The sequence below is a fragment of the Zootermopsis nevadensis genome, unplaced genomic scaffold (genome assembly GCF_977971745.1).
Source record: "Zootermopsis nevadensis isolate Lab colony 2312 unplaced genomic scaffold, Znev_1.0 Znev_ptg000032l, whole genome shotgun sequence".
NCBI lineage: Eukaryota > Metazoa > Arthropoda > Insecta > Blattodea > Termopsidae > Zootermopsis > Zootermopsis nevadensis.
Window position 1 is genome coordinate 1,308,851 of NW_028259164.1, and position 23,421 is coordinate 1,332,271.

Sequence of the window (23,421 nt, forward strand, 5' to 3'; positions counted from 1 at the left end):
AGCACTGAAGATGGAGGCAGAATTTTTAATCGAAACTTTGTTATACACCCCCGAAAACCGCAAGACATAAGAACCCACGAAACTATTATTTGAAAGCGCTGTTCAAGGAACAGCACAGAAGGAAACTTTCATTAAAGTAATTAGCTAAATTATTTTTAAATATCGTATATAATTCAACATCTAAAATATCAAAGTCTGCCCTTAAACATGATCTTTAGGCAGTTTAATCCAATCTGTGTCGAGAAATGACTAGTGTAAAATCGATGAGTACTGTCGATGTTAGTTTTATGAGTGGATTTCTAGCTAGATGTCAAAGTTTTAGAGGGGGACATACTGTCTCCATCTTCGTCAATTTTAGAGTCTGTCTACACATTTTCAATATACCTACCAGTCCCGTTCAGCCGTAAGCTGTCCCTCTAATGGCGTAACAGGGATTCTCGACCTACGCCAAAACCTAAACCTCACTTCCTCATTTCTACCCCTCCAGGTGCATCATACAGGGGTACGGGGGAGGTACAAACCCCTCCACATTGGATACGCCGTATGCATAAATTTTACCTAGCACACAAAACGATATTTCATGGAAGAGGACGTAGCCTATAGAAAACAATATTAATCTGAATCCGACAGGCAACTGTCTCTTCCGTCCTCTGATTTTTTTGTCCTGTTTTATATGAATGGTCAAAGAACATGTGGAGTGTCCTCACTGTTATACAGGGTGTTTTTTGAAATATTGGTTGCGCCTGAAGAATGTTGCTGAGTTTATCATTTTAAATTTGGTTAAGGAGACTAACGTAATAATATTCCATTAGTGATTATTCTACGGCGTTTTCAAAGGGAGCCGAAATAAATTGGACTGTTTTCCAAAATCATTTCACCATTAAATTCTCTTGTTAAAATGTAAATATGCTTTAAACAACTGCACAGCCGATAAGAGACTACTAAAAAGTTGGAAAATGTTAAAAATATATTAAATGGAAATACATTTTTTAAATATTTTTTTTATAATTTTGCGAGCTGAATGAATATATTTATCTGTATAGGCATTTTTTCCCATTCTTTTAAAACTTAACTTTCCTAAAGGAACTGCGTGAATCTCGAAGAAATAAATTAGAAATACAGTCGCAAAAGAACAAATAAAGAATGTATGAAACAAATAATGAAGGAAGGGGCGGAGAAAAGGAACAAGAAAGAATACAAAGAAGAAAGAGGAAGACGGTCATGAAATAGGAAAATGTAAATATTCGTATATTACTAATATCCAAGTAAAATTTATGTTTTTCAAAATTTTGATCTTTCGCGGATAATTTGTGTCACAGTGTTTATGCATTAGGTTGACGATGTTAAGTATGGTATTCTATTAACACGTAGTGCTTAGCGGGCAAACTTCTTCAAGCAACACATTATATATCCCTTGATGGGATTTCCTCTCCCTATTCTCCGAGCCTTGCGCAGGGCAGAAATTATAAAACGTTCGAAACAAATGATATGCAAAGACCGCAGGAGGCTTGATCCCGCCTAAAAGCATGGCAGTCCTTTTGTGCTCCTCAGAGGGAAGAGTCGACAAATTTGATTTTTTACATTACCAGTATCCAGCCACATTCATCAGCACGTCTGCTCGTCGGCTGGCAACTCCCTGATTCAGTAACGACAACACTGGGCGATGGCTCAGGGGCTTATCGTAAAATCACCGTACGAAATTTAATGAAGAAATGCTTTTGAATCCATTTCCACAGACGGGGTAGCGTTCTGCGAAATTAACTACTGTATGTCGTGTGAACAAGTCCAGAAGAATGAGATGGGTGGGACATGTGGCACGCATGGATGGGACAAGAGGTGTGAGACCGCTGGGGAGACCTAGACGTAGATGGGAGGATAATCTCAGGCGGGATCTATGGGAGATAGGAGTTGAAGGAGACTGGATTTTGTTGGCCCAGGACAGGGTCCGATGTAGGGCTTTGGTTAATTCGGTGATGAACCTTCGGGTTCGGTAAGCCATCTAGTTAGTTAGTTAGTTATGTCGTATGAAGAAAGGATGTGTAAAACGCCATAAGGTTCAATACTTAAAGGTATTTAAGATGGCTGTCTTCTGGGTTTTACCGTCGTATAGTCTAGTAGAAGTTTACCGACGTTTCAGAGGTCCTTTCTGCCTCCATTGTCCCAAACGACAGCCATCTTTATATTCGCCGCCGTGAAAAATTCAAATCGTACTTTCAAAATACTGGACAAGGAAGTTTTAACGAAATTGTTACAAATGTGATCAGTCAAGGGAGTGAACTTATTTCGTAACGTGTGGATAGATGGTTGGACAGAATCTTGGGACAGAATTTCGTGACCGTGTGTCCTGTTTATTTTCCCAAGGTTCTCAGATCGAAATTATCGTTCGGTTTTATTTTTAAGTTGTAAACAACTTTATCTCACAACATGACGCTCCAGTATAACGTGTTCAATCTTTCTAAGTATCACGTCAAATTTTAACCTACATACCACATCTTCTGCGTTTAACCAGACTTTTATTTAGCACAACATAACACCTGCAGTTGATAAAATGGCATTAATAGTATGAACAATGTCGTTATCGACACACAACAATTTTTCACTTTAAATTTAAAACGTTAAAAAAAAAACTCATACGCTGTTTGTAGGAAAGGACTACGTACGCCAAACACTTCGGCACACTTTTCTTCACTTAAATCCCCCCCTCAACCCCCACCCTTTCACCAAGTTGAAGTTCGCTCGTGGAATCGAAGCTGAGGTCGACTACGTGGGTAGCTTGCACAACTTCTGCGCTGAGTCCCGACGGTTTGTGTGCTCAACAGTTTGACTTCCGCTCTCCGTCGTGTTGCTTACTTTTCATTTGACTCCCTCAGAACTCTTTTTCTTCATTCACAATCCATTCCTTCATTTAACGTCTGTTCCCTTCCTAGTTTCCTTGAATCACGTGTTTGCATCTTCTGTTACAATCTACTTGTTCTTTAAGATGTCGCAACTTTGCATCGTCTTCGTTTGTGGAGAAATCTTGAAATAAGACAACTACTAGTCTAAAAGTACATGGCATTCCTTTTATTTTTAACATATTTTAACTCTTTGAAGCCGAAGCTCGTCTTAATATCATTTAAGATTTCAGTCCGGACCGCGAAGAAAACACCACACTTCACCATTACAAAGATAAACTGGTTAACGCTGTTTAAGGAAATAATCACTGTTTATTCTGAAAATCGTAAAAAACCCTAAAAAAACACACTCTGTGGGAAGAATTCTGAGTTAATGATCATTAAATCAGGCGGTACGTATTGTTACCACTGGGTTTTACAGTGTTAAGCTGGACTGATGTAGTTATTTATTCTGCATATGAACCCTCGTTACTCGTGGCTGTCAGTAGACATAAGAATCACTTACAACTTACGCTCTAATTGACTAAAGTCCAGACACTTATAATCCCTAAGCTGCCTAAGACAGCCCCTATTTTTATAGAACTCAAAGATAGAACAGTTTCCACGGTAACCTACCACAGGACCTAATAATGAGCCAGTTAAATCCAGTCCCCACTCGCATAGTCTACTATACTACTTTGAGATTCGTTCTAATGCTCTTCTCAACTAAGAAGTGTCTAAGATAACAAGAAAAGACTTTATTCAATGGCTTAAACAAGGTTGTTGCATATGATAGTGTACGTTTTTGGGGTGCACTATCATATGCAACAACCAATACATAGAGAAAAATCAATACATTTCAGGCCAGCAAATAAATTTATATGTAGATACAGACCCTAAATATATTTACGTAAATATGATCATATCACAAAATGAAAATCTGCATTAAATTTGTAATACCTTGTATAACTAAAGAAGTATGATATACTTAAGTACAATATCTTCCTTTAAAATATAAATGTATTTTATAACCTGGGAAAACAAAAAAGTCCTTTATACTGGGCATGGCATATCTGTGAGCTGGCTTTCAATACAGTCTTTCGTAATTGTGAAATTGTTTCTAAATATTCGGTGAGAAAGATTCAGGGCTGTAATAAATTATGAAGACTATCCATCTAGCTGGCTTCCTGCTACGAGACTATGCATGTACTTTATTTTTATACACCCTATAAAAGTGTCTCCATGCTCCTGCACCATATCAAGGTGGTCACAGAACCGATAAAGACATCTCCTTGCTACAAAACACCCAAATGCAGAAAGAGGGTTGAAGAAAGAAAAGAAAAGACGAATCTACCATAAAACTGGAGGGAAAAAAGGGTAAGGCAGTGAAAATGCTTTTTGAAGACGCCGCGTTTTAGAGATGATGACTTCAGGCCTCGGGGTCATAGGGCACCGACGCAGTATTTCTCACAGAAAAGGGATCGAGGGAGGAGAAATGAGCTCCAGGGGTCACGTGATAATATGCGCTGTGGTGAGGATATGACAATGTCGGGGCGGCCCGCCATTACTAGCAGTGACGGAACATCCTACCCTGGAGGAAAGTATCTTGTCTTCGTGAAGCCATCCGAAGTGGCAAACGATAAAAGGCACACGAACACGGTCTGTGTGTAAAACCATCAACGTCCAGACGCCCATCGCCGGCTCTAACTACTGGATTCTATATTCTGGGGGGGGGGGGGATAGTTTAACTTTCTGTAATCGTATGAGAAGGTAGACGTTGTTTTGTATGGGTGTGAAACTTGGTTCTTCACTGCAACGGAAGGAAGCAGATTAAACGTGTTTGAGAACAAACAATACCTTACTCAACTCAATCTAACCTTACTCAACTCAACCTAACCTAACCCAACGTAACGTAACCTAACCCAACCTAACCTAACCTGACTTAACCTAACCTAACCTTACTCAGTCCAACCCAACCTAACCCAACGCAACCTAACCTAACCCAATCTAACCAGACTTAACCTAACCTAACCTTACTCAACTCAACCTAACCTAACGTAATCTGTACAAATCTAATGTAGCAGTAGGTTGGACAAAAATTCCTTACCAATAAGCTTCTGTAATCCTCAAGTGTAGAAGGAAGTGATGGGCTGGATATGTAGCAGGCATAGGGGAGATAAAACCCTCTACGGAAAAGTTAGAGCGGGGACTGGATTCATGTGGTTGAGTATAAGGCGAAAACTTTCACGAACTTTTTGGTACCATAAATTACTGGGAATCATTTGACCATCTGAGGGACTGCCAGATCCTCAAGGTAAAGTCTGTCCCATGGATTTGGTTATTATCTATATCAATAAAGTCGTCCCCGTGCATTGAATATAATCGTATTTGTTACCTTCTCAAACGTCACTGGTTTCCTTTTATTCTGTTAGCCTACTACAACATTTCAATCTCTCTACATTCAGCCAATGGGAAGTTCGTTACTGTTGCGTCAGACCTTGATGAACTGAATAGGTCTGATACGTGCCCCCGAGGCTCAAGTCAGAGTACATATTGTCAGTAACTCGAGCAAGCTTCTTGAGCTACCACATAGGAGTAACAAAACTAAACAGACATTAGAGGAGGCCATGCAAAGCATTAGTAACTGGGATCCACGACAGGTGGCTCTAATTTCCATCCACTATACGCATATGCATAAACGAAATAAAACGCATTGATGGGCTTTCATGCAGATGATTATAATAATTTTATTTCTGCGTGATTCAAAACGTTTTTCTGTTAAACCTCGAAACCTGAAAATGGCTGAAGCTAGCGAGAACCTGAGAGACGACTGGTAGGAACAAGAAAGGGACAGTACGTTTTAACTGTCTGCAATCAGATCAAATCTAAAAAGTAAATAAAGTCGAATAAAGATACGAATATCCCAACCTACTTACATGACATCTTAACTGTGTAATCTACAGCGCGCTGTGAGTAACAAATTGTAAAACGGCTATGGACTGTTTTAATTTATCTCAAAAATTTTCTTGGGTGATCGGAAAAAGTGAGAAACGTGGTGTTAAAATATTAGTAACATATAAATATGGTTTAAAAATTAATATGCTCTGGATTCTAGTCACAAGGAACACAAGCTGTGTGTAAAAATTGTTTCTTACTGAAGTCACACATAACGTAAAAAAAAACAAATAATCGAATTCAACCCTCAGAGTTACTTAACGACGTAAGTAACCAACTCCACATGTCATAGTCCTTCTTGGATAATAACAAAATTTACTGACTTTTAGGAGGTTCAAGTTTCATTATGGTGTTCACAAAAACCAGTCACTGATCTCGGCCCTGAGTTTAATTAAATTTAAGTACCATCCTCCCATCTACGACTAGGTCTAGCAACTGGCTTCTTTCCTACAGGTTTCATACTGCAGTTGTCACCTCTCTCAGATATTCGTCAGTATAAATATCGCAAATCGAAAACTTATTATAGTCGGACTCAAATTAATAGCCTGTCTCAACCCAGAAGATCAAAATCTGAACCATCATCGTCGTAAAAATCGAATGTCTCATACATATTCCTTTTAACTGCAACACAAAAACCTTTCCAGAATACAAAACAAACAACCAACGTCACAAACTGTAACAATATTCAAAATTATCGAATTATTTTCTTCTCTGTCCGTCCTCCATTCTTCCTTCTCATACTGTTCTCACAGAGTTGTTGCGCTCAAGCGTTAGCTGGGTTCCTTTGCTCTCTTGCTTTCCTCGTGGTGCTCGAGGCTACGCGTTTCCGCTCGCTAGGTTCGCTCGACAGACAAGGCGGATGTTTGCAAGGCTAGAGAGCGCGCTCCGTTAGGCTGAGCTCTGCCAGTGAACGTCAAGCCGATATATAGAGTGATGTATGCTCGGGGTAAAATGCCTGCAATGTATCTTATATGTGGGTGACAGAGAATGAAGTCTCGTGGATTTAGCGAACTAGCCCCTAAGGCTCTCAATATAGACTACTATGTATGCAGAACCAAATATCTGTGTTAAAGCGTCCTAAGTAGCCATGCCAAAATAATTGTCGACAAGTTTATCTTTTTTAGAGAGGCAAATTATTATTTTTTCTAAGAATAAAATTGCTATGTACAACTTGTTATATTTCTATCTCTGGAAATTAAGATATATGCTTTATCCGGAATGATAACATATATATTATATACTAAATTCGTAATTGATATAGGCTTTTAGTGTAATCTGATAAAAACTTTTTTAACATCTTGCTAAGGAAATCTAGCGTTTCTATATAACATACTGTAAAATTTACATTACGTTGAACACAGAGTTTACAACATAACAAATTAATCAAAAACATTGAATGCTAATTCAAACTGCTTTCAAATTCTATCTACTACAAATATGTAATAATATATAAAAATATATTCTATGATGTCTTAGAACTAAAAGTAATTTCAAACTGGAACTTCATACTTTGTAATATATTAACTACGTGCAATAATGGTTTAACTAACACAATGGTAGTGGTTTAGAATTCTGAATGCCACGTCTGACATAAACCACACGTTCATGACGAGGTATTATTTTAACAGCAGGAAACTATGGTTAGGAAAAACGAAAGTCTATCTTAACCTTAAACGGATTCTTATGGAAAACAGCAATTGGTGGAATGTGGTTTCAGCTGCAATATTTTGTTATAAAGACAGAAAAATAAGCCAAGGTTGGTCATTAACATACAAAAGACTCTTGAAAGTGGGTCGAGATGATGGAAATAGAACACACTCTTTAAGATAAGATACTTAAAGTAGAACGTTATAAAAAGAATAAAATGCTCTTCTATCTTATTTGAAACAGTTTTCCTCATTTACGTTTTGCAGTGGCTGAAACTAACTCAAGTTGCATACATTTAATATTAAGTTTGCTTCAATAATAAAATGTTCTCATCTGATGTTGCTCTTGTGAAGAATGACTCGAGATAAATGTGCTAGGAGTAAGAAACGAGAATTGTCCTACTTCCTCTGCTTTTCGTTGGGACCTGCGGGCCACCTTGGGTACCAACAGACAGACTTTATATTTCATTCGTGGAAATACCCGGAAACTAACTTTAGCCATGGTAAAATTAAATAAAATGTAAAACGCGAAGTGATCATTGTATGTGGAGATACAGAGTGTCCCCTCAGTGAAGTGCAGCCACAACACAACCTGTAAGTTCCCATAAGCGACTGCCGTGATGGGATTCAGATGCAGAAAGCAGGGTTGTTAGAGTCTGAGGACGAGTACAGGCTGATACAAATGTTATGGAACCATTTTTATGTGCGTTCGACTACAAACGCATGTTATCAATTACTATATCGATTCAGGTATCGAAATAATCAAACTCATTCCATGTCCCAGTCAGTGTCAGCCGAAACGGCCTGATAAAAATCATTTGATATTTTAAAATCATGTAGATAATACTATAAAATCAACTTAAATGTCCTATTTATGTTAGGATCAGTAACATAATTTATGTAAGTGAAATTTGGTGTCTTAATCTAAGAGAAGGGCTTGGATTATATTGGGGATGTTCGTAAACAAAGTGACGAGAAGAATATATATATATAAAATCTGGGGTTAATGGAGGAAATTGTATAGTGAGATATTTCATGACCTACTCGCCTAGCTGCTATCAATAAATGATATTAGGGCGATTAAATCGAAGAAATTATATATGTAGGAAGCATGAGGGAAGGAAAAATGTATAAAGAAATATTTTGGACAACCTAATGAAGACGACTGTCTTCTGGGATGTCGCGTTCTATAGTCTGATAAACGTTTACCGACGTTTCGAAGGTGTTTGCTACCTCCATCATCAGGACGATAAGAGAGAGAGCGGAAAACGATGTCTCTCGCGCGGCCACGTCCTGCTTCGAACGGTTCTTCTGAACCTGCTACTGAGTATAAAAAATGCGAACCCAAACATTACCCCTCCCCCCGCATCACAACCCCACATTTCATTAATGGAAGCGATAAATTCATCTTATTTTCGTATATTTAACAAGATACGTAATAAAAAAAATATATAAACAATTTAGTAAGGAATACGTTGTTTGATAAGAGACACAAGAAAACTAAATTTGTTAAATTTCAATAAAATGTATCCGAAATAAGCAGGATTGTTTCGCGTATGCCCGGGTTATCATGGCTTGGGACAGACGAATGGTTTCCACGTAATTTCAAGAAATGAGACGGAGCGTTTATTTTGACTTGTATGTTTCGTAAGCAAAATTACAGGAATTCGGTATTTATTAAGAGAAGACCTAGACGTGTTCATTAATTGGTTTCATTGTCCCATGACAGGAAATTGAAATACGCAGTCTGTAGATTTCGAGTTGAATTTTATGGGCTGCTTTCATGAATTATGTATCAAATATCACTTACGGCTTCCAGCAACTTACGTCATGCTGGGTAAATTCCCTTTACACCATTCAAATTAATTTAAAAAGAATGTGTTTAATTAGAAAACAGAGATTTATATTATACATTTTGTTCGACAAAACTGTAATACAGGCCCACGCCATTTGTTCGAAATAATCATCTGCACTTACCATATTTATCTGTAACAGTTTTACGTGTGGACTTTTATTTGTAGTCTACAAACAGACCCAGTGTAAACTTGAACGGACAGTCCAGAAAATGACGCCTGTGAAAATAAATGTCTTCTGAGCAGTAGTGTCGTGTGGACATAGATACTAACGTTGTGGACTAACATTCTGCCTCCATCTTCATAGATAAAAGTGAGGTAGTATGTTTCTCCGAAACGTCGGAATCAACCTACAAGTCCACACAGCATTACAACCCAGAAAACCAACATCGACATCTCCACCGCCATGAGATCCTCAAACCTCAAACTCTGTATGAATGTAATTTCTACGTCTACACGCTGTATTTATTTTTATTTATTTATTTAGTGTTCTGTCTGACGACAGGTCCATATGAACAGGATCCTTCCATCCTTTTCTCGGACTGGGACCTGTTCATATACGTTCTTGGCAGATGATCCAGAAGTGGTTTGCCATTGCCTTCTTCTGTGTGTGAATGGAGTAATTGTTGGGATGCCACGGAGGAAAACTCCGTGTTGCCTAGACCACGGCCTTGCCCAACACAAGTTATAAATTCGGGCACCGCCGGGAATCGAACCCGAGACCCCCAGGATTACAAGGCCAGCGTTCTAACCGCTAGACCACCGTAGCGGTCTACACGCTGTACAGCCTTAAAAATAATGTAACAGACAAACAAACGACCTTCCGACTAATTGGAGCTGACTAATGAAATTAGTCAAATTCTTCCTCGTTCTCTTTGTCGTTAATTGTACGACTTTTTCCTATTAGCAAAGGGGTTTTAATTGCTTCCCTCCTTTTTATATCCCTCTAATGTCTGTGTGTAAAATTATGTGGGTCGTCGCTTTATTCATTAGCATTTACTAAACAGACCATTTCCGAACCGAGTTCATCTCACCCTCTCGTCACCTCAACTCCTCACTTTAAACTCTCTCATTATTTTTCTCCTCTCATTTATTTAATCCATTAAAGACCAGTGGTAATTATATGCATACTACATCCTTTAACAATCAATAGCCATTTTATATTTACTACGTACAACACAAAATATTGACTATAAAGAAATTTTCTGTTAGACATCTAAATCATAATGTTCTCCAACTTAGGTCAAATGAAATGTTTGGTTACAACTATCACATGTTTTAACACTTGTTTGTAATAATATTCAGTCAAATAGGCCTATAGCCACTCGTTGAGATAGTTTTTAATAAAAAAAATGGCCTAATATTATATTTACAGGACTGATCCAACATTAGCTTCCAATTTTACGCGACATAACGACGAATATATTTCGTGTATCACTTTGAAAATGTAAAGTTCTTTCAGGCTCACTCTGTATATTACTACGATAAAAAAAGTACAGTCTTTCCAGAACTTTTACAGGGATTAGTCCTAGTGACGTCATTCTGTGAATACCGAATGCAGATGAGATGCACTACTGTGATCGAATTTTTAACCAGCTTTAGCGATATTTTAGAAGAAAACCCACGTGCAATGGGGAGACTTACAAATCTGTAAAATTTGTTTCCAGCCATGTTTTTTTTTCAGAACTACGTTACAAAATTTCTTATACGAATTTCTGTAAAGACGTTCACTGGAACTGACTGTACAGTATAGAACTAAACAATCTTTATTTATTTAAGATAACTTTGAGTTTCAACGTTCACAAATTGTGTACTGAGCTTGAAATATTATTTGTTAGAAAATACTAAACAAACGGAAATGTATTTGTTTTGTGCAGACTTATATACTAAATATATAAACATAAATGCGAAATAAGTTGTGAAAATAATAATAAATAATAATAATATCCAGCTTTAATTAAATGTAAAATAATAGTTTATATACAGAAATATAATCACACATAAAAAAATCAGGTGTTAAACGTTGTTTTGCTGACAGTGACTTATATTCGTAAACAAACTTAACTCAAATATTTAATGTGTTACTTTAAATACGTCTATGTATTTGTGTCGTAGCACAGTTGATATTATAATGGCGGAATTATACAACAAATTTAAGAGACGAAATGCACAATAAAAATTTTAAGCAGGGTCGCAACATGAAGATCATATTGAATGGGAGGGGGTGGCATACTGAAGAAGTTGTAGGGATAGGTCATGGTTTTGCCAAGCCTTTCTTTTTCAACCCCCCCCCCCCCTTGCCTCCCACACCACTTCTCAACTCCCTCTTCTTCTCCACTCTTAAATTGCTCTTTAAAATTCCGACGTGTAGAAAGTTTGTTTTAGCAGCGACGAGAGTAAATGAGACGCCATAAAATCTCCTCGATGTAGGAAGCTTCTCTTTTTAATAGATTTTTGTCTCGTTCCCTTTCCTTCTTCGTTATGTCTCTCTTTCTTTTTCTATCTCTCTCTCTCTCTTGCATTCTTTGTAATTCGCTCCGGTTTCTTCTCTTCAGCGTGATAGTTTGCGAGTGCAAGAACCATGATTAACCCTGTTGAACAATTTTGACAAAATGCTAAAGAAGTCTCAAAGACGAGAAGAATTACATCCTAAATTGCGTGGAAGGAAAACAGGAACACGAAGTTTGTAATTTTGCTACTCGACGTAAACATAAAGGACTATTACATTAAGATAGTCTAATTAGAACTTTTAGCAGTTGGAAATATATGTGCCACCTGCTTTAAAAAGTCAGCAACTCTGTTTTGTATTTGTGTCTTTCGTATGATTCTCAATGTAAAAAGCGACTATTTCCTTAAACAGTGTTAACAAGTTAATCTTTGTAACGCTGAAGTGTCGTGTTTTCTTCGCGGTACGGACTGAGTTCTTAAATAATATTTAGACTGACTTCGGTTTCAGATGGTTCATTAGCAAATTCAAGAACAAAATTAATTAATTCGGAGTATCTGATGACTGACACTGTCTTCAAATTTAGCATAATTCAACCCTAACGAATACAGCACTTCATACACCGACCAGAAATTCCTGTCATTTTACAATCTCCTCAGGATGAAACAGTCAGGAGCGGATCAACTTTGCCTTAAATGGGATCTACTCACGGAGTACAGTACAAATTCGTTTCCCTCCACCTGACCGTATCAATCCTGCAGGCATACCTCCACGCCACCCCCTCCAACCGAATGTTACCGCCCTGCTCACTAATGTTAATACGATCGGTCACATTTGTCTGGGTTTCACGAATGGCGTTTCTACCACCACCATCACCAAACCCCTCACCCCTCAACCATCTCTAAGTCCTACTAACCGACCCTCCACCCCACTGCACCCTGTTCGGTACTATTACATTTTCCACCCTCGCCTTTTAGCTTATGGTCCCAAACTCACTGTCAAGAGAAGAGGGGGGGTGTTTCAAGATAAGGGATGAGGGGGCGTGGTCTCGTATGTTACGGAAGGGGGGAGGGAGGCGGGTTTTGTCGCCCCTGACCACTCACTGGTTCTTGTTTGCACCCCTTTCTGTCTCCCCCGCCAGCCACACGCTCATCTGACAGTAGCTAAGGTGGTTTCAAGGGGCGCTTGCCCAAGATGGGGCCACTCCTTCACGCTGACCATCCCTTTATACGAGGTCGCTAAACACTCAACGTCACTCAGAAGTAACAACAATTTCTTTTATGGTCAATCATAGGTTCCTCTACACACAGCGTACTGGCTGAGTCCCTTTTCTTCGTCAATATTTCTGCTTCGATTAGAAAATAATAACTTCCAGTTAATTATTTGTACCAAAGTCACTAAACAGTTAATGAAAATAACTGAAAATAAACGCGTAAACACTGCAGTGACCATGGTACAAATAACATACCTGATGATGATTAATTTCTATTCGAAACATGTAGTTAAAAGAAAAATATTTACGTCAGTTGACATTTCAAAAACACGTAAGATTAATTTTTTTTTTAAGATAGTGAGGATAATGTTCTTCTGGGTTTTAGCGCCGTGTACACACCGCGCGACCACCTACAAGACACCATGACGTAACCCTTAAGGTCGTAATCCGCATTTTCACAGCTTTGAAAACATAAACTCTCATAAAACATAAAATTATTTCTATGTGAAGATGACTGTCTTCTGGGTTGCAGCGACGTATGGTCTGGTAGAAGCTTACCGACAATTCTGAGGTACCTGCCGCCCTCATCATCAGAACGATCGTCTATCAGACTACACAGCTAAACAACCGAGTAGAAATTCTTCAACTCATTAGAAAATGAGAACGAAGTAAATCATCTGAGAATATTTTATCTGAGAGACAAAGAAGCCTGTAAATCTACATACGTGGTTATGAATTATAGAGATCATTATGTAGACCTATGTTTCAATTAGGATTTGTAGTTCTCACGGTGGTGAGTACAAAGATGGCTGTCTTCTGGGTTACAGCGCCGTGTAGTCTGCTAGAAGAATTTGTAGCAGACTACACGGTGCTACAACCCAGAAGACAGACATCAATGATTCAATTCTTTAAACGGCAGCCATATTGGACAGTCCTGACCGCCACCCGGAAGAATAATAATAATAATAAGAACAGCCAGGCCATTTTGTGTTTTTGTACGCTCTGGGGGGACCGTCATCTTCACGTTTCAATGGTCAATCCGTAACAAACCTTGAAACAACAAAAAAATGAGCAGGACACAACAGTGAAAATGTGACCATCTGCTTTTTGATGGAAGGGCTGGTCGCTCGCTACCTCTGCAGATAAAAGGGACGCCCTTAAGAGTTGGCGAGGTGGAATTGAAGGGCTCGTGCCTCAGACGTAATAATGAACTAACAACAGAACTGACCGTGGTTGGTTGCTCGTTCAGTCCAGTGCAAGGGGCTTCGGAATTTATTTCTGCTGCGACCCCCCCCCCCCACCTTTCCTTATGTCACGACACTCACTCCCCTAGCTGAAGTACTTTGAGGCCCACAGTGGCGCACTCAGAGCGACAACGACTAATGTCGCAAATTAACATAGAATAATTTTTATTTTACGCAACTCAGACAGAATAAAAAATTAAATTCTACCAAGATGTCGTTAGGTTTTAGCGACGGAGTAACTTCAGCTTTCTGGGATGTTGAGTATTGTCCACCGTTTCGGCAAAAATTTCAGCTGCCATCTTCAGGGAGAATGTATAGTTTTTGGGCGATTTTGGAAGCAGTTCATAGAACAGGCAGTATGTGGTGAGTGAGGGTTGATTGGTGGAACAGAATAACAGGTTGAGATCCAATGACTACAGAGTTTGGGGTTGAGGGAAAGATGTGTCAAAAATTTTAAATAACTCTAGTGAGGAAAGACATTTTGGTGACCATGTTTATTGGGAAAAGATTTTCCAGAGAAGGCAAGTGGCACTGTTTAAGAGAACCTTTTACCAAAAAAAATAAACAAATTTTGGAGACTTTTAAACAAAATACGGTATCGTGGACTAACTTTCATTTCCATTACTCCGTAACTAAAATTCTCTGATCAACAGACCATGTGTATAAAGCCCCATGGTACATACGAGGAACGCGTGGATCACACAACAGACAGAAATAATTTCCCTTAACACCATTAATCAACTAATATTACTAATGACAAGTATTTAATATTTCAATATTTTCCGTCAAATCACAATTTTAATAAGATAATAAAATATATAAAATATTTAAAATATCATTTCGCGTTCCGCATCGAATGATCGATTTACAAATTGGAACGTAAATCGATCATTCGATGCGGAACGCGAAATGATATTTTAAATATTTTATATATTTTATTATCTTATTAAAATTGTGATTTGACGGAAAATATTAAAATATTAACCTAATTCACAATATGACGCAAATATACTACCTAATGACAAGTAGTATTTTGATGTAAGAACCAAATTTATAAATACTGTTCAGAATCATTTAGTGCCAAGAGTTAACTGTCATTAAATTTACCTCTTTCGGACACAAAATAAATTATTTATTCAATGAAACCGCATGTAATTTCGTTGGTCACTTGTGCGTTGCGCAGTCGACTGACTGGCGAGTAGATTCTACCCCCAGGGATGAAGGGGGAACTGGAGTTTTTTCAGGGGAGTTCAGCCAACAGTAGAGAATCTGATTATGTCTTACCTTTCCTTGCGTGATGAAGCAGCGTCATTTTTGTTTGCGTGGTCCCGTTCGTGGGGTGCATGGTAAAGAAGTCACGTAATGTTGGTAGTATAATTATCTGTAACACGAATTACATATCAATAAATATCCGAAATAAATCAGTTAAATAATAACAATAATAATAATAATCCTTTGGTGAAGGATATTATTTGAAATGTCGTATAATCGACTTCTCAAAGCACAGCCCACTTTCTCTGTGAAACCCGAAGGTTCATCATCGTATACATAAAAGCCCGCAACCGGACTCCATCCTGAGCTACCTGCATCCAATAATAATGAACATAAATAGTAAGTCCACATATTTAAGTCTACTTAAGAGGCCCACAAGACTACTAAATCGGGTTTGATACTTTAATGCGAAGTTCCATAAAAATGTAACCTCAGCTCGAGATTGAGGTGACTGACTAGCCTTAAGTTCTGGCCGCCTTTGATTTCAGATAAAAATTATCCTATGCAGAAGGCCCCCAAAAACGTGTATACACAGTAGCAACTTTGGCGGCGTCTTGTCAGTCAGTTGCTGACAGCTGTCAACTGTGACACCTAAACTATATTTGTCAATTCATTAAGTGCCAAAGCTGACGTAAGTAATGGTTTAATTTATTAAAATGTCTATTTAATTCACTAAATGTGTATATACATTTTTGGGACTTTATGTATATTTATTCGTCCGTTCATTTCATACATTGATAAGCTTAAGAGGTCCCTGCTGCCTCCGTCATCCGGGCGACGACTAGCTCATCTTCAGAATCGCCGTCGTGAAAACTTAAAATCCTACTGTATTCCAGATATTTAAACGTTGAGGCTCGTTCTACTGTGCCCTAATTTATTATAACATTTCTTGTTTCTATTCACGTCCGTGTGTTATCTATGTCCGCACAGTCTATACAGTGTCATTAAATAAGGAACAAAATTAGGCGATTTCTGACATAGGCCTATTATTATTATTATTGTAATTATAACAATCTACAAGCCATGCGGTCGCCATGAACACCTCAAAGCAACTGCTCCCAAAGTACTTGTTAAGAACTGAAAACCTCGTGCCCCCATTCATCGCATATTTCTTCCTTCTCACAGTCGTCTTTTGTTTTCATGATTTCTCCGCTCACTGCCATCCGGCTTCTATTTCGTAGTTTTTCATTGTCTTAGTGACAATCCGCATCCTTCCTCCTTCCGTCTCTCGTACTTTCTACTTCTCATTCATATTTCTATCCCTGGCCAAGTCTCTGTGAATTAAGAACGGGGGTGAACAATTCATTTGGATAATAAAATCAATAAAATCTTCTCGGGCAATCAGCCGCGTTAACTAGTTACCGTAGTAAACCGACGTTTCGGGAACCCTGATGATGGTGACAGAGTTGGTTCCCGAAACGTCGGTTTACTACGGTAACCAGTTAACGCGGATGATTGCCCGAGAAGATTTTATTGATTGTATACTCGCCGCGAAAGTCTCAAATCCTATATGGTTAATAAAATATTAACGGAGTTACAAACACGTTAACGAAACTTCAACTGGAGTTGTAGATCGGATCGCTGGAAGACGGACGCTTCAGATGAACCTGAATCAGGATTTATCAAGTCACTGCAAGAAATAAACGCGTGTGGCAGATATAATTCACAATTAAAGTCCTTCTTTAATAGAAGTATTGCTTTAGATATTAACATTTTTCACGATTTCCCCTCTTTTCATACTTCAGTATCCACGAATTAGACTTCTAATTACTTCTGGAACATACTACTGATATTAAGTAAGGTTTCCTGGATGGATGACTGATCTACATACAGCAAAAATATCAAGAAAGAACCTCAAGGGGATATGATCTAGCGATCTAAAACATGAAGGTATATTAAATAAGCTCAAATTCGTAGGGCAATGACACTTTCAAGAAGTTCAACTAAACAGTTTTTTAATTCAAATTCTACAAACACAAAGCGTATTTATTACAACGACCAATCGATTATGAAAATAATCGGTTTATTCTGGGATTCATACGTAACCCATAACTCACTATGGACAAAATTTCAGAGTTACAGAGTGTTAAAGCATGAGATACATATAATTACCACTCCAATTTAAATAATTAAGCTACGTAGCTGCTGGGAACAGTAAAACAAAGACTTAAAAAAACATAACTCATTGCTGATATATACTACTTTACTGAGTTACCCGGTTTGTGTCATGCACACGGAGTGTCTAAAATGAACTCTGTCATGTCTACGTGACGCGCGGTTTAAGAGTAAAGATTTTACTTCGTATGCTATTTGGAAGATATCTCTAATGATATTCAAGGTTACAAAAGCATGACGTGTAGAGATTACCATTTTGTAGTATGCGGAGTAGAGCCATAAGCCACTTTTGGCCTTATTTTTTTTGTCTTAAAAGATTATTAGCGCAATTATTAATACAACGGATGTGACGCAAAGTTTAAGCCGACAGCTTCAGAACTTTTTTTTATGAGCAACTATTGATTTCTTAGTCACTGTCTTTGTTTTTAGTACCTTTTTGTCCCCCTTTCCGGTTTACTTGTGTTTCTCCGTGTTTTGTTCTGCTTTCATGTTCTATGAGATTCCTTTATTTCTCTTACCTATTTATCTCTTTCATCCTTAGACTTGTTCGTGCTGAGTTACAACAAAGACTGTGTAGAATATGAATGATTTCGTGCGTTATTTCAAAGGGTTTGTTCAAGAAATTTTCCAGGTGTTAACAGGTTAAATTGGAATAAAACGATCTTAAAACACAGCACGTGTCATCAGATGTTAAGCAAACATAACTGTGGATCTGAACGGCTTTAGCGGCACTCAAAAAAAGCTTCCGTTTAATCGTTAGCTCATTACCGTGTCCAGTACTACTTTGCTAACTAACTCCTGCACCAGGTTTCATTTTTGAAAAGCTGAAATGATTTCAGCTGATCAAGGACTTTATCGGTTTATTCAGAACCCGCCATTTGTCTGTATCCTAAGCCACGCAAATGGAGGAATCCTAAGATTTTACGTATTTAAGATCAGTTTTAATATTATCTTTCCATCAACGCCTTGATATTAAAAACTATCTTTTTATTTCGTGTTTTCTGTCTAAAATGTATACTTTTTTCATCTCTCTTGATCAACCTTATCAGTGGTCTCTCTCCCGAACCAATTAAACTCCATAAAAAAAACCCAAAGCCATAATTTTTTAAGACTAATTTTAAAATTGTCTTCCATTTATGTCTAGGTCTCCCAGGTAACATCTTTCACTGCACCCTATGATAGAATCTTATAGAATTATGAATATATGCAAAAGCAGGTATGGAATCTCGTCCATGACTGTACTTAACAAGCTGTGGAGGGAAACTATTTTCATATCTTTGTCACGTCTTAATTAAATTGGGTTTATTATCAAGTACATAGAATTACACAAGCCTTTGTGCGCGTTACAAGATTTTGTGGAACATTGCTCTTGGGAAAGGGGGGGGGGTTATATAAACAGAGACCTACATACGGAAGCAAACACGAATATTTTTAGACGAGGAAGCGCGTACAGGTTGGCTAAATTTCATGAAACTATTAAAGAAAAAGAGCATTAAAGCAGTAATCTTGCTGCTACCCACTACAGTTCCTTCTGCCTTCGTTGTTCGATGCAGTAGGTTCTTAAAGTCGGTTTAGCTCTGTCGGAAAAATGACTCGCTACTGACCGAACATCCGTGTGGTGGATTTCCGGTAGGAGATATTTTTCTACATCACACTTCCGGACCAGATCTGGAACCCCCTGGAACCGAGGGCTCTTCCCAAGGAGGTACAGCATACAACGACTGAACCTGGATAGATCACCTCATTTAGGATCGAAGTTCAGAATTCATGGATCTTTATCTCCTTTTCCCGTACAGGACAAGTCCTGGTGCTCATGTTCAGGGACAATTCTATTTTATTTCACAGCTATTATTATATAAAAATTTTTAAAAAGAATATTTAGACCCAAGCAAAACTAATGTTTTCTCAGCGGTAAATATTTTATAAAAATTTGTGATCTGTAAGTCAGGAGTAGATCCGATATTCATACATGGTAGTCATATAATTAAAAAAGTCTATTAATTTAAGAATTGAAATCATCCATAAACGATCTTCTGCAAAACCAAAACACAGGTCGCAAGGTAATATTAAAATTAATATTAATTACATCTGTTAGGTTGGTATTGACTTCACTGAACTTGCCAAGGACACGGTTCATTTGCGCAGTCTAGAACTAGGGTTAATAGACTTAATTTTTCTTATGTGACAAAATACTGTATGTTAATAAATAATTAAGTCATAATTCCTTGTACTACTATAGTTATAACATGGTATGAAAAAATATTTGGTACCACTCGGCTGTTTTCTAACAACAAACTTCTTTTTACGTAAACTGACAACAAGGATTCAAGATTGGATATACATCGTCTTAGATACTTGGCAAAATCTGAACCCAAAAAGATCTATATATAACGAATAATCGATATTTTCAGTAACTATACTTTTCAAAAGTTTAATTTTACAATATAACTAAACAATTAGAAGTGTATAATTTCAATTTTCCACGGCGTTGAGTCCAAAAATCAGCTGTCTTTTGTGTTTCACTCATCGTCCTGATAATGGACTCAGCAAGGACCTCGGAAACGTTGTTAAACTTCTACCAGAGTGCACGACACTACAATCCAGAAGACAGACACCTTCTTAATTATAAGTGTTTTAACTTTTCACAGCCATTCAATTCTCATTTATTTGTAAAACGTTTAATGAAAATTTATCTTTTCGTAACCTCACTTATTTCTAATTAGGTAATGTGTATGTACTGCTCCATAGTAATATTGTCTTACTTAAGCCAATAAGGCATCATACACCCAGAGTTATAGGCCACTTATGTATATATTACACAAAGTCTTCAGTTCTTGACTGCAATAGCGCATAAATTTCTGCCCCCTAAATCACTCTCTTGAGAGAATATCACAGTATTACTACAGACTATATACAAGAAGATCAAAATATTCCTATATAAAGTCTTCAAATTGAATTTATTATCCCATAAACTAATACATTTCAAACAGTAAACAAAACACATACAAGACAATGAATACGTATCTTATAACAAGAGCAGACTAGGATAAATGCAAATGTGAAGTGTAGACAGCAAAGTAATGTGAAAAGGAAAACCTAACCTCAATTCTACATAACACTGCTTGCTTTTAGGGTGTTGGGAAGGGTAGGGTTTGAAGCTTAGAGAATCTATTCTCTGGGTGTCATAGTATAATAAATAAATCATTAAGGAGTTACAAAGGAAGCCAGAGCAAGCAATACAGAAGGAATTCTTTTTCCTCCTATCATCTTCTCTTTCCCACTGTACTTTTCGCATGTAGTCTTGCAAAACAAGAGAGTAACGTTGTAGCTTAGCTTGTCTTCCGCTTGGCTGCGCTCGAAGCCTGTCGTATAACTCACACTGGGCTAATTATAAAGTTTGATCATAGGCCCCTTAATATAACATGCTTCTCCATCTGTCCTTACAGGGCTTTAGCAGGAAACTGGATTTTCGGTTCTGTCTGAAATTTCTACATTTTGTTGGTACTCATAAGATAGATATACAGATATTTTACGGAATTTCTTTCCAGGATAGATATAGTACATATGTCCCTGTCCTCTTAACACCACATCCTTGTGGCCCATGGAACTTCCAATTTTTGGTCTGATATAACGAAGTCAGTTTCTCCAACAGCTAACCCATTATTTTATAAAAAATAATTCCATGTAACATCATATGCATTTTAGCATGCAACTCACACATTCATTTTCTATAAAGGTGGATGCCTTCTTGAATGGTCCGCCGTATAATCTGGTAGAACTGTACCGACGTTTCAGAGGTGCTTGCTGACTCAATTATAATTGTTGTGACATTTCAGGTTCTCACGGAGGTAAAGATTTAAATTTTTCTCTTCTGGGTTGTGATACATTTGACTTGCAGGTAGATATCGACGTTTCGGATAAATATGTTTTATTCAATCCACGTATTTTTAGATTTTGTTTCTTAAAATTATTGCATTAAGGTGATAAAAATCCAGGAACTCGAGATTCAACAAGCGCTTTCTTACATGTTGATTAATTTCGTTCAAATCAAAGTATTCTTTTTTTTAAACTATATATAATTTATTCTAGTCTAGTTTACCACAAAATTCCAAATTATCTTCCGAGGAACTATATGTTTAACTTTAGATAAGACTTTCATTTTTATATGTTTACTTTGATAGACTTTTCAATGAAATATATTTCTAAGTACAAATACATATTTTCCCAACATTTTTAAAGCATGGTTTTCTACTAAGGTTATGATAAGTCTAAACAGAGAGAGATTTTCATTACGTATACGAGAAATCTTCTAACAACGGTTTACTCATCACGTTAACTGAAGTTTTCATTTACGTGTCAACAAACTTTTGTTTTAGAATCCTTCCACCACCGTTACCAGCAGTTCTAGGCAGAACAAAAATTGGAGTAGAGTGATACTGTACTAAGGAAGTTTAAACTCGCGAAGTGCTGGCAAGAGTCACGTCTTATTATATACCAGTACAAAAGCAGAAAATTAATGAGTTAATTAATTAGCTACACGCCGGCAACAAGTTTGCTGCTACCCTGTGCATATTTTCAGAACAACTACTTGACAGCTGGTACTTACTAGAAACGGTGCTGAACAGAACAGAAAGAAGACACAGCAAGGTCTTGTGTTTCAGACACACGTAAATAAAGTGCATTAATCAAAACAAGACGCCCCGATCTAATTTATTAATAAGTTGTCAATTCCAAAGCCGACGGTATATGGCTGTCTATTTAAATTAACTTTTTTATAAGATAGTGTAATTGCGTCATATTGTGAATATTATATCAATTATTTATTTTAATCCGTCTGATCACAATATAATTTTATTTAAAATTTCTTATAATTAAGATAATAAAATATCATTCATGTTCCTTATCGATTGATCGATTTACATTTCGGAACATTTACACAACATGTTTCAGTTTTTATAAAACCATCATCAGGTGTAAAATATATCTAAGAGCTTAAAACTCAATTACTACAGAAATCATAATTGAGTTTTAAGCTCTTAGATATATTTTACACCTGATGATGGTTTTATAAAAACCGAAACATGTTGTGTAAATGTTCCGAAATGTAAATCGATCAATCGATATTGGAACATGAATGATATTTTATTATCTTAATTATAAGAAATTTTAAATAAAATTATATTGTGATCAGACGGATTAAAATAAATAATTGATAACTTTTTATGAATTACGGGAAAAAAACCTTTGTTTGGATCTTGTAATAACAAATAACCAACAAAATACAGAAACAAATACAATGCGTCAAACATTATCAATAAAATCGAGGACCAACAAAACAAATGTAACAACACAGTAGGACCTGGAATGCTAACCACTGGAATTGAGAGATTCTGAAAGCATGAAGAAAAGATGGAGAACGAATTGCATCTTTAGGAACAGACAATTAAACCTAATCCCGCGATGTTCATGGTGATGACGTCAGATAAACAATTCTTAGACATGAAAGCAACGGTAAATGTTAAACTCTTACACGCAATCTGGAAACATACCTTCGTAAATGCATATATTCGAAGTGATAATAATGATTTATAAAAACAAATATAAACAGTGAATTTATCAGTACAAAAAAAAATGTCAAAATCCCCAAATGATCCCCCGTTCGATCCCAACCATCGCCACTAATCACAAAACAAAAATCCGTCAGTCTAATGACAATTAAATCAATCACGTTAAGGCGGGAAGAGACAACTCCCGAAACGTCGTGTATATCATATATATTTCAGAATTGGACTATGTCCAACATA

At 37.1% G+C, this 23,421-nt stretch overlaps 1 protein-coding gene across 1 annotated transcript in view; it reads right to left on the reverse strand.

The window, feature by feature from the left end:
• The window catches only part of BTBD9 (BTB (POZ) domain containing 9), a 161,936-nt gene that overhangs the window by 51,796 nt on the left and 86,719 nt on the right, over positions 1-23,421 (reverse strand). The window contains exon 3 of the mRNA XM_022086805.2: positions 15,515-15,611. The gene's annotated coding sequence lies outside the window, so the exon portion shown is untranslated. The remainder of the gene's footprint in view (positions 1-15,514; positions 15,612-23,421) is intronic.